Source organism: Protomyctophum bolini, assembly GCF_963924005.1.
Source record: "Protomyctophum bolini genome assembly, chromosome: 5".
Classification (NCBI taxonomy): Eukaryota; Metazoa; Chordata; class Actinopteri; order Myctophiformes; family Myctophidae; genus Protomyctophum; species Protomyctophum bolini.
The window spans coordinates 31,084,563-31,097,903 of NC_137866.1; the positions used below are offsets into that span (position 1 = coordinate 31,084,563).

The window sequence follows — 13,341 nt, forward strand, 5'->3', positions numbered from 1 at the left end:
AGTTGGGAGTGAGAATGTGTTGGCCACACCAATCACAGTCCCTACAGAAGTATATCAATCACCACAGCGAAACCACATCGGTTAACTTGCTATCCATAGCCTCCCCGTCAGGAGTCAGAAAGGCTCGTATATGTACGTTATATGTCACTTGACAATACACAGATTGGTTCCGCCGACTCCCACTATTGTCATCGAGGCCGTGATTTACAACTGCCACTGCAGTCGCCTCTCTCTCATGTCCAGCTTTTACTGAAAGCAGCAGCCAGTAATTCAACTGGTACAGAGATCACATTACCCTGTGTGTGTCTAGTATCCTGGACACAGGCAGTACGTGGCTCAGAGGGTACTGATCTTTCCCTGAAAGACAACAGAGGATTCCACTGCATCAACTACACATTAAACATTTCGGGACGTTTTCGTGCAATTCCATGTGCATGCTCAGCAGGGACGTGCACACATAGATATCAAAGGGGGCTTCAGCCCCTGCCCTTACCCACAAAAAGAAAAAAACTGCCCTCTCCAGACCACGAATGCAGCATTTACTATGGTGAAAGAAATGCTAATGCTTTCCTTTCCAATGCCATACCGTAAGGCAGCATTCAGGAGAATTGTTTTTTTCATCAGTCACACATCAGTCACAATCCTGAACTAATCCATGCCGTACACAGCATCTCCAGTAGATAAAGAGTGCAGGGTTGCGCCATGAAAATAGCTGATCTACAAGCTCTTGTAGATAATGTATTGTCAAGTTTAACTGTCCATGTTTACATTGCGGTGCAATCATCAGTATCAGTATGGTCAGTATCATGGTCAGTATGTCAGAATCATGTCAGTATCATGGTCAGCATAATGCTGCTAGCAGATGTTACTGTCATACTGTCATGATACTGAACTTGCTGTTCATGTTAATGTGGTCATTGATGGGGACAGTGCTTATGACTGTCAATTCAGAGGCCAGGGGTTTGTTCTAGTTCACAGAGTCCTTCAGTAGGAGTTTCAGAGCCCTTAATGCCACAGCAGCAACTGGACCTGGAACTGTCTTCTCTCTTACTCAAAGGCCCAAGGAGTAATCCAGGGACGAGTGGTGAACTTGTGCATCCTTCTGTTAAGCCTTGCCCTTTATGATAAGCCATCTTCTTGTGTAATTCTTCTTTGAAGTGGCCCGCTAAGCGGACCACTACGAAGTACTATAAGGACAGCAGTAAACATCTTTGGCATAGAACTACCATAACGTCATAACATCTATTCTACACCACTAACTGCAAAAGTAAAGTCCAAAACACCATTACACTATAGTTCTGTTCTGTTCTGTTCTCGCTCCAACCATCATTACCGTAGCATCAAATCACAATAAGTAACCATGTCAGTTTCTTTCAACACCCAGGCCATATTGTTATTGTATTTTAATATGTAACTAGACCTGTACGTGCCCGTCGGCCACCGGCCTATACTTGAAACTTGGGAACCTTATACCCGTTGTCAGCTTGTCATAGAATCCGTTTTAACTACAGTATCTCTCTGTGTCCCTTTTGTGTGCCTGAAGAGTGCAAACTGACTGTGAAAAGTGGACTGATTAAGTTAATTTGTCAGGTGTGGGGTTGCCATGGCAATCAATTGGCTGAGGCAGAGGCTGGAAATTGCACAGGTGAGGGGACTTAAGGCTCATTCATAGTCTGGAATTTCGGTGGTGAGGTGACCACCGCTCCAGTGGTGAGCTGACCACCGGAGCTGAAATAACGTTGAGCGGTGGTGAGTAAAAACAGAGAGAAGGGCTGGAGCGGTGACGGTGGTTTGCTCTTCACCGCGACTCGTGACGTCATGTTGTAGTTCGGTGGTCACTTAACCACCGAAAATCCAGACTATGTATGAGCCTTTAGGCTCATTAGGTACACTGGCAGAGCCTGACCAGAGCCTTTTGTGGTGGTTCTGGACAACGGTGTATGTTTTGCCGTTGGTCTTGGGATGTTGTGTCCTTTGTATTTCAGTAATTACTTAATTATATTATATTACACATAGCAATAAAGTTGAACTTGAACTCAGCTATGTTCGGGCACGTGACAGCGCAATACCTAAACTCAATACCTTGACAGTGCAATACGGTCAGGGAGGTTTTCCAGATCAAGTTCAACTTGACAGTGAACTTGACGAGGAGTCGGGGGATCGAACCGGGAACCTTCTGGCTCCCAGGCTGTTCTGAGGTACTGCTTACATCATGATGAGGCAAATAATGTCATTGCCCCCCTTTTGACAATAATATCAATAACCAATCAATCAGTGAAATTGATGTTTGCAGTCCAATGATAAAGATGAATCACTTTATCATTTAGCAGTCCATCTGAAACAACAACCTATTAAAAATGCCACTAATGCCATTAAAAATGACTCGCCCTCAGACGTCTTACTGGTAGATATATTTGTCTTGCTTATAATGGCATCATGCCCGCCCCAAAAACCAGGTTGAAAGTAGTTAGGGATAAACTAGAGATGTCTTTCTGTCCTCAGTACCTGGAAGTGGGGGACGGGGGGGACGAAAGTGGAGCTCATACGTCAGCTTACACTTATGCCATCCCCTCACAATGCCCCCACACCCTCCTGCCTGACTGTGTTCATATCGTAAGCCTGTCCTCGAGAGCTCAAAGCTCCTTGAAAGTGGAGGTCTATTCTGTGGTGTGCTAACAGTAGAAAAAATGAATGCGGCCACATGAAGGGAAGCTATTGGACCACTGAGATAGAAAAACAAAAACAGACAGAGATCTGATGCATTTTTTTACACCTGTTTCATAGGGGGCTTTTACGCTTTTCATTTACATAATAAGCACCACATTCTTTAGCAATTACCACATCTCGTACTATTTATATATCCCACAGCTGTTTCCTAGTCTTATAGGCTTGTGAAAGAGTCATATTTATTTAATTGTTGTTTTCCTTTTCCAACTGTAAAAACATACTAGCTACTTGTAAGACCGGTGGCGCTTTTCATTGGCACCAACAAAACAAAAAAAAGGATTCTCAGCACAAAATACTACTAGCTTTTTAATTTTTATTGTTATTTTTTGGTCAGTGTGGAGACACAACAAAAGGTTGCAAGTTAGCCCACAGACCAACCATCAATTATACTGTAAAATCTGCAGTGTTCATTTTACTCTGAGCAAACGAACGCCAAGGAGGATGATACTGATCCACTTCATCGGGTCAATTCTGAAGTGCTTCAGTGGCAAATACTTCTGATACGTAACATAATTTATAATTAGAGAGTAAAGAAGCAAAGACATTTCACAGTGGGACGATTTTGCCAGGAAGTCGGGATTGATACATAATAATAAATAACACATAATAAATGATGAAATACTTAAGTAATGAGAGTCTTTGTCCATATAGCCCTGCAGGGACGTGCAGAGAGTGTCAGAGAGGCGCGGGCTGAAATCCCGCAAGAGGTCACTTTTGGACTATACAATCTACAAGCTCACAACGTGTTGCGCTGCGACACGTTGAGAGCTTGTAGATCAGCAGTTTTCGGGGCGCAACCCAGCACTCTTTTGCTAGTGGAGATGCAGTGTACGACATGGATTTCTAAACAAATTAGTTCAACGCAAAATTCTGTGTTCAAGTTCAGGAGACTCTCTCCAGAATGCTGCCTTCCGGCATAACATGGAAAGGAGTGGCATTTGCCTTTCATTCACCGTAGTAAATGCTGCATTCATGGTCTGGAAAGGGCAGTTGTTTTACAGAAGCCCCCTTCGATGTCTATGTGTGCACGTCCCTGTAGCCCTGTCAAACCACCCTATTATGTGTGTCCTGTTGTCCCACCGCTCTGATGTCCACGTTACTTTGACAGGTAAGCATGTCTGAGTGCGAAGAGACGGCGGGGGGAAAACACCGACAGACAAAGAAAGGACTCCTCGCCTTAGCCAGCATTTCTCCCCCCTGTGGTGTGCATTTGGACTTTTGGGAATTGGGTCCCCCACACACACACACACACACACACACACACACACACACACACACACACACACACACACACACACATCAGAGATGGGTGCTATGGCTGCGTGGCATGCCCCCCCCCCCCCCCCCCCCCATGTCTGTCTGAAAAAGACAGTCCCCCCACCTCTGGCAGTGCTCCAGGAATCTGCAGAATGGAGGCTTTAATACCTCGCGGGCTGACAGCTGCATGGATTATCTCCCCTTGCCCCGCTGTCATTGACGCCCCTGTATTGTGCCTTTCCCTGTAAAAGCAGCACCAGATTTAGGAAGGAGGCTCAGGGAGGGAGGTAGAGGAGGGGGTTAACATTCTGACGCTATATGGAAGTCAGTCAGGTGCATCTATGTTTCAAGTCTCAGTCAGTGTTGATTTTGGCGACTAAAACTAAGATGAAAAAATTACGACTACGAAAACTAAATGGAAACTAAATGAACTAATCTATGGTTACTAAAACTAAATATATTGACAATTTCGTCAACAAGTAATTTTACACTTGGTTGCATGCTGAAAATAGCAGATCTACAAGCTCACAACGTGGCACGCTGCGACACGTTGTGAGCTTGTAGATCAGCTATTTTCAGCACGTGTACAATCAGCCATTACGACGGCATCAAGGCCTGCCAAAATACATTTTAGTCAACTAAATCAACTAGATTTAGTCGACAAAAAACGTATGATATTTAGTCGACTAAAACTAAAACTCGACTAACACTAACACATTCCAGGTGATTAAAATGTGACTAATTTGCCCCCCCCTGGTCACAGTGAGTAGGCTAATCAAATCATTTGCTGTTACATGATGGGAGGGGAGACAGAAAGGAATAATTCGCCACACAGATTAGCCTAGTTCAGTTTGAACAATTTTGACACATTGTATAACCACATTGTAAAATCCTGATTACGTGCAGGTCCATTTGTACAATATCCGGATTTATTGTTTTACTGTGCAGCAAAGAAAAGTTCAAACAGGTGGCTGAGTCAATTAGTCCACCAGATGCTCAAACCCACTTGATGGGCCATGGTTTCATCCTCTCCTAATGCAGTACATCAATGTGTTACCATAAAGCCCACTTCTTGACCACGCTGGGTAAGACCTATACACTGTGTAGACGCTATCATTTTTTGGGGCCGGAAGTTGCGGGATTTTGGCAGAAGTACCGCTCAAGGAAGTGACGTTGATGCTTTACAAATCAGTTTACGTTCTCTGTGAATGAAACAAGTGTTGTGATTGGTCAGGAAAATATCGTATCTGGGGGAAATACATCCGACGGATGTTCCAGTCCGACACTTCCGCCGATAGCGTCTCTGCCTTAGGTTCGCAGATGAGTAAGCCTGGGACTGAGGCTACTTCTTGACAGCCATCACAAAATGTTAGTAAATCACACACAGAGTAGTGAAATATGAAATGTGATTCCCTGTTTTAATGAATGAAGAAGCACACAATTGGCACTTGTGATATTATTTAAAAAATAAATGTCATTCCCCCCAATTAGCATTGTCATGTCCCCCACCCCCCTTCCCCCTGACCTCTTGGGCCCTCACTGGCCCCAATCTGACCCCGCAAAACCTCACCCGTGCTGTCATGGCAACTGTCTCAAGGGCCCAGTAGTTGCATTTGTGGTTTTCAGGAGCCTGGCAACCACTTCAGTGCACAAAATCCTTGATGACAAATTTAAAGCAGGGAGCCGTGTCAGGCAAGTGATGACGAACACTGCACTGATCCCCAGCTACAAATATCAGAACCACAGCAGCTTTGTGGTCTGGGGGGGTTCTTTCTGATCCCCCTCTCAAGTCCACTTGTGCTCCTATATCAAATAACACGACCGAACATTTAGTTAATGTGCTCATGAGTAAGATTCCAGAGCCAGTGGCTGATGGCTGCACACTTTCACTCAACTGTTTATGGTGAAGAGATTAACTGGGGTCCCCAACACAGCCCAATAAAATCCTCAGAGTTCATTTACCTTTGAGAGTGTATACATGCATATGGGTCAGTTTGGTTTCATTTGTATACACTCTCATAATTGAACAAAATCTGTAATGTTGGTTTAACTGAGAATGTGGAACCATGGTGATACTGATATCTATGTTGAGGTATGTGCTTCCGACAGTATATCAGAAAGACTTGCTAGCATTTGGAGAGATAACATCTTAGTATAATCTTGGCATGGGTGTAGATTCAGAACTAGGCTAAATTAGAGCATTGTACAAACTTGCATCACACAGAGCTCACGCTGACTAAATAGATAACAGCCATTAATGGAGAACCCCAATAATCCCCTGCCCTAAAAAATAAAAATTAAATAAAATAGAACTGGAATCTGGCAAGTAATTTATTTCTGAAGAGACAGTGAGCATGGATTATTTTCCAGCATGCCATTGTCTCAGTAATCTGTTGTAAATGACTGTATAGAAATACCTGACATGTTTAAATGAAGTTCTTGTGTTAATTGTTCTATTAGTAAGTCAGAGTGTCCATTTAGTTGCATTTATACTTATACACTCTGTGACTTAAAGTAACACTCAGGATTTACAGTAAAGGTCCTTGCAGAATGCAGACTGGACGCGTTTTTCTTTTCTCTGAAAACCGATGGAAAAACGCTGCTAAAAATCAGAAAAACGCAGTAGTGTGCAAGGACCTTTGGTCTATGTTTCTCTGCAAAACTGACAGGATCATCAACTCCCCATTGTCACGATCGAAAGAGTCATTGATGTAGCACCGCAATGAAAGTGCATGACAAAAGGATGACCTTTTACTTCACAGAGATATAACATTATTGTCTGATTTATGATGATGATAGACCTACTTATGGCTCCACTTTCCAATTTCTTCCTTTGCATTTTAAATCAAAACCACTATATGTGAGATGTATTTTCGAATAGGCCTATATCCTTAACCTTTAATATTTCAGCTGTGTGGCGGAAAAGGAAGAAAGCTGTTAAGAGCTTTTCCATGTTTTTCTGAGACAGGTTTCTTAAGACAGGACCCTCTCACCTATACAGTCAGTGGTGGAAAGCAACACAATACTACTCAAATACTGTTCGCACAATTTAGAGTTAATCTTTTGAGCATTTCCATATCCATCCATTTCCATCCGTTACTTTATACTTCACTACATTTCGGAGCGAAACATTGTACTTTTTACCCCACTACATTTATTTGACACAGCTTTGTTTGTTAAATTCAGGTGTATATTATTTATGCAAACTATAATAAATCAACTAGATCAAGTTCCTGCATAGACTATAGATTAAACTACCCATCAGTACTATATATAAAGTAATTAAAATTTGCTCCAACCTTACCAGCTGCAACGTTAAAATGATGAACACATTAATGATAAGTAGTATAGTTCAATAAAACGTTATGATTCTGAAATGGTCATTCTGCATAATAAAGACTACTTGATGTTAACAATGTGTAATGTGATTCAAGTAAGATTTTAAATGTAGGGCGGCGCGGCGCGGCGCGGCGGACGGAGCCGGTGTGCGTTAGGTTCATTGAAAATAATGGAGGCGGCTGTGTGCGCCGCGCGGCGCCGCGCGGGCGACGCAGCCGGTGTGTGTCGGGCTTCAAACTCCTTCGTGTTTGTTATTGTTAGTAAAACAGTGAAATAAACAAGTTTAAACGTACCAACTTCCACCTCATGGAAGATGAGGAGAGTTGTCAGTGTTCAGTGTTGTCAGGGAGTGGAAACTGCCCAGAGACATGACGGTGACAGCAGGAGAAGTTTAATTATCGTCCTTGGGAAAAAAAGGGAGTCCACTCCCCAAGAGACGGTGCGTTAGCTTACCTAGCTACTACCTACAGTTAATTAGCTGCTTTAGCATTCATGGTTAATAGAGGTGAATTGTTTGTTTGTGTGTAATGTCATGTCACTAATTATATTTACAAAAAGTAAAATGAAAGAACTAGTCAGGATATAAAGCATTGTTTGTGTGCTGTGCCTGTGAAGTGAATAATATTGTGTTTGTTTGCTGTTAAGCAGAAATATCATATCCCCCATTTAGGCCTGAAATTAAAAATATATATTTTTATCAGTGGTTCTCAATATTTCATGTCAAGGACCCCAAAAATTATATGTAATATGCCACGACCCCCATTGAAAATATGTTGTTCCAGGAACCCCCCAGAAGCAAAGATTTGAACTGAAACTCTGAAAGAATATATATTCAAAGATTTGAGGCAAATTTTCACTATTTTTTTCAAAAATAGCAGACCTACAAGTTTATAGCGCGCTATGAGCTTGTAGATCTGCTATTTTAAAGTATAACGCCCCAAAATGGCTTAATGCCCTATACTTCTTCATACAAGACTGTCACACTAAAGTATGAGAATAGGCATTTCTACAAGCTATGTGCAAATGTTTCTTTTTAAATACTAAAATAACAATAACTGAGTAGATTCAACTATAATTATTATTATAAGTCAATGTCAAACAATTTACAGTAATAAAACCATACAATGTAAAAAAAAAATACTCTACTATAGTATATTCATGAAAAAATAGCATGTTTTTGTTGATGTAAAGTGTGTTTTTTAAGGTGCTATATAAATTCAAGTTATTATTATTTATGATGTATATGAACCCCTAATGGCTCCTGATGTGCAGGTTGGTGCCTTGCATGGTTTCCGCCGCCATCTGTGTATGAATGTATGTGTAAATGGGTGAATGTAATGCACAATCTATGTAAGGCGCCTTGGATAAAGGCGCTATATAAATGCACCATTTACCATTCATGATGTCCGCTCTCCTATATAGCTGTGAATGCTGGACCCTGAAGCCTGCTCTACAGTCCCTGGCCCCACTGTGCTACACCAGAATGCTACGTGCAGTGCTAAACATCAACCAGGATGAACACGTTACCAACATGCATCTGTATGGAGTGATACCGAGGGTGGGTGAGAGAAGATGGCCTCCAGGAGGAGGAGAATGAGGCTGGTCGGTGCCATTGACACTGGGATTAAATGGTAAACGGTGCCATTTATATAGCGCCTTTATCCAAGGTGCTTTACATATGCATTACATTCACACACACACACACACACACACACACACACACACGCACACACACATTCATACACTGATTGCGGCGGAAGCCATGCAAGGTACCAACCTGCACATCTGGAGCAATTTAGCCCAAGGACCTGCTCTACCTCCTGAGCCACAGTCGCCACAGTCGGGATGTATGGAGGATGGAGAGGACTGGAGACCCCGCTGGAGGGCTCATCTGAGGACCAACTAAAAGAGGACTGCTCTATCTCTCTCTATCCATTGGTGGGTTCCAAACTTTGACCCTGCTGGCCGCCATCCCTTCTTCTACAACTGAAGTAGAAGACAGCTCAAGGTACGAACCCTTTTCCCCATCTTTGCTGCTGCTGCTGCTGCTTGTGTTGTAAGCAAATTAAGCTGTGTGTACACTTCAAGCTGTTGCTGTGATTTTAGGATGCAATGATTGGGTGGCAATTAATGAAACATGTTCAGTCAGTGACTGTTTGTGTCTCTGGGATTGGATGCTGCAGTCTGTGTTGTGTTGTGTTTCTGCTCTGGGATTGGACGCTGCAGTCTGTGTTGTGTCTGCTCTGGGATTTGGTGGATGCTGCAGTCTGTGTTGTGTCTGCTCTGGGATTGGGTGGATGCTGCAGTCTGTGTTGTGTCTGCTCTGGGATTGGGTGGATGCTGCAGTCTGTGTTGTGTCTGCTCTGGGATTGGGTGGATGCTGCAGTCTGTGTTGTGTCTGCTCTGGGTTTGGGTGGATGCTGCAGTCTGTGTTGTGTTGTGTTTGCCACTGAACAAACTGAGTTGTTGTAACAGAGAATAGTATTATCATGTGGATCTTGGCCACTTCAATTAGCCTTTTAAGTTCAAGCTAGAGGTTTTGGGCTTAATTTCAAAATGAAGACTGATGTTCATCTACACTACAGTTAGTAGATAGTTAGTTAGTGTTACTAAGTGTGCGGCTGCTGTGTTGTGGGTGTGTTGAAGATTGTGTGTTGTGACGGCTATTGTTTAATGACTGGCTTGACTGAAAAAGCTTGTACTGGTCAATTCCTCATGGCCCGCCGTGGCCATAATTATTTCTTTCTTTCTTTCTTTTCTTGCTCTCGCTCTCTCTCTGGTTGGTTCATATGACGCTGGCTTGTGTCAACACCTCTGTCAATGTAGGCCTTTTCTTAAGTCCTGCCAAGCATGTAGCCTCATCCTTCTCTCTCTCTCTCTCTCTCTCTCTCTCTCTCTCTCTCTCTCTGCATGTAGCCTCATCCTTCTCTCTCTCTCTCACTGTGAGAGAGGGACACTTCCTTTGTCTTGTATGTGTAGGACATAGTGATGCGTGAGTTCATACATGTCCAAGCACCCAATTATGTGTGACAATTAATCATAAATTATATTTGTAATCGTTACAGCCCTACCAATTGGTGTAAGAGCGTGTGTCCTTATTATGGAGAGAAAGTGTGGGTACCTGAGGAATATATTATTGTTCATGGCACTCATATTACATTGAGTTTGGCAGTACAGTAGTAAGGAATTGCAATACACACTGAGTGTTGGTATCAGTTTTTCTGTCTTGAGTCCAGGGTTCTCTGTCTTTTCAGTTCAGTTACTATTTGTATGAAGACCACCTCTCCAGAGATGGCCCTCCTGATCACTCCTGGTGTTCCAGATCTTATTGACCACAGTGCAAACCACAGCCCAATAAAAGTCTTGTTCCATAGCAGACATGTTTTTCATCAAAGACTCCATACAATACTGCATTATAAGTATAACGTTAATGTTAATGTTAAAAACCGATCTGTGGCATTTTCTCCCATACATCTCTAGACCTCTGACAGTCCACTAGCAGGTTCTCTATGGTTTCATCTGGGTTACAGTTTGCATCCGGGCATTTAACAGTTTTTACAGTTTTTACAAAACAACTCCAAAACAACTCCATTTGACCACCTCCCTTACTCCCTTAATGACATCCCTCTTTTTTATGGATATACTTTTACTACCAATGTTCTTTAAACATACCTGTTTATGTTTTTCATCAAGATTTCTTTTTTTTCTAACTTGTATATATATATTGCCATTATAAGCTCATTTACAGGCAATTTGTTTCATTTTATAAGACATGTTCAATTTTCTCTCTGTTCATAATTTTGTTTTTCAGTGTGAAAGCAAAATAAGTGACATTACACTTTAACCCATTTTGTTATACGTTAGCTATTGAAAAATAGTAGATCTACAAGCTCATAGCTTGTAGAACTTGTAGGTCTGCTATTTTTGAAAAATCGTAAAAATGCGGCACAAATCTTTGAATAGGTATATCTTTCAGAAAGTTTTTTTTATTTCGACGTCAGGCCTGAATGGGTTAAGAAGAATGAATGGCTGCCTGCAATGAATGATTATGATTTTTTGCTATCATGTCACGTCAGTATTGATTATGAATCTGATTATGATTTTGATAAGCATGTTTAAATTGTGCAACGCACACTGATCACAAAGACGGTGATGATCAGTATGACAATATCACAGCTAAGTAAGTGTTTGATCCCATAAATCGGTGGTTCTCAACCAGTGGTCTGGGGACCACCAGTGGTCCTTGAGGGAGTTCCAGGTGGTCCCCTGGAACCCCCATCTTTAACTCTTGAGTGTAAAATGAAAACCAATGGACCCCTCAAGAGTTAAATTATTGTGAAATATCCGCATTACCTAATTTTCAAGTATAGTCATACTACATTCTCTACTATATGTAGAAGAATGTAGAAGAATTTATATTTTGATCAATGTTTGCCTGTTATCTCTCCTAATGGTATACTCCTAATCAGTACAGCATGGAATTGTGGAGAAAATCTTATCCAAAGATAACAAAATATGATATGTTTTGGCCGGGTCTGAGAGGCTAAATCTCATCTCAAATGCAGAATAAATAATGGGTCCTGAAATTAAATGGGTTGAAAAGTTGAAAACCACTACCATAAATTAACAAACTATGGGACTTGAATAAGCCTGAACAATATTTTTGCATAAATCTGCTACTATCTTTTGATAAAATATAAAAAGATAACATATATTTCCAATATCTCAACACGGTCAAGTCAAGTGATAGTGCTTTTAAATACAATATATTATGTATAGGTTAAGCACTCTAGCACAATACATTATGCATATATAGGCTTATGGTCAATGTGACAGTATGTGCAGTCAGTCAGTCAGTCAGTCATTGATTTGAAACTTCATTCATTGCACAGGGCAGGCTAATCTAGTCTCCATGCAGGAGGGACATTCCACAGACAACCGAGAAAATGGCTATTCAAACAAAAGAATGTTATAAGTAGAACTATACTTCTGACACTGGTCCTTTGCCAACAAACAGTTCATTTTAAAGTAGACCAGAAGAGTAAAAGGTATGAAAATAAATGATGCGTGTGTTGACGCGCCAGCCAGCCTGTCCACATTCAACACAAGACCCGCGCACTGCTGTGCGCACTGCAGTCATGCAGTCAACCAGTGCACTAAAATGAATGCATGGTGTGGTAGGGGGAAAAAAATCTATTATGTGCATGCAAGTTTGCGTTGCATTCATTCACGTAAAGGCTTAATAATAAACTGTCGGGAATTAAAACAAACTCACTGGAAATGATGCAGGTACCTAGTCCGTACCTTCGTCGGTGTTAAAAAGACCGTGGATATATCACATTCCTTAGCGCTGCATGCGTTCCCAGCCAGAAGTTTGAAAGTACCGCTGCCCTGAAAGTTTTCGGTATCCGCACGTACTGTTTATCTTTTCCACTTTATTAATAAGTTTCCTCTCCGCTTTATTTGATGATGTCCGCTTCACGTTGTCAGCAGTAGCCAGCTAAATCATAGTCTAATAATTCCCCGTAAGGATGGCGGCGGCCGGGCGGCGCATTGGAAATCGCTCACGTCTCCATAAACAATATTATTCTCTGGTAGGCTACACATGTAAATCCACGAGTTGGTGAAAATCCAGAACGTTTTGATTCAACTTCTTTTGAAGAATGTCCAGCAGGTGTTCCGTGGGACACCCTCTGACTGCAGCACTGACTCTCACTCACTGACTGACTGACACAAAGTTGTGCGTCCCACTCCCAATCCTGCCACCCACCCACCCATGTTAAACCCACACCAGGCAGTTGATCCCCCCCATTAACTACTTAGATGCCAGAGAGAACAGCGCGCCACACTCTGTATGGTGGACCGGGGTTGTATATTGCTATGATCTCCTGAAAACAATAATTTGGTGTCTAGGCTACTCCTAAACCAATTCGACACATGCGTTCCACCCCACCACAGGGTGCAGCAGGACCCACGGTTGTCCAGAACCGCACCAAAAAGGCCCCTGCCCAGGGTCCA

The 13,341-nt window shown here is 42.2% G+C and overlaps 1 protein-coding gene across 1 annotated transcript in view; it reads right to left on the bottom strand.

The window, feature by feature from the left end:
- The window catches only part of sema3gb (sema domain, immunoglobulin domain (Ig), short basic domain, secreted, (semaphorin) 3Gb), a 56,358-nt gene extending 43,327 nt beyond the window's left edge, over positions 1-13,031 (bottom strand). Inside the window, exon 1 of the mRNA XM_080763255.1 lies at positions 12,599-13,031. The gene's annotated coding sequence lies outside the window, so the exon portion shown is untranslated. The remainder of the gene's footprint in view (positions 1-12,598) is intronic.
- Between the last annotated feature and the right edge of the window lie 310 nt (positions 13,032-13,341).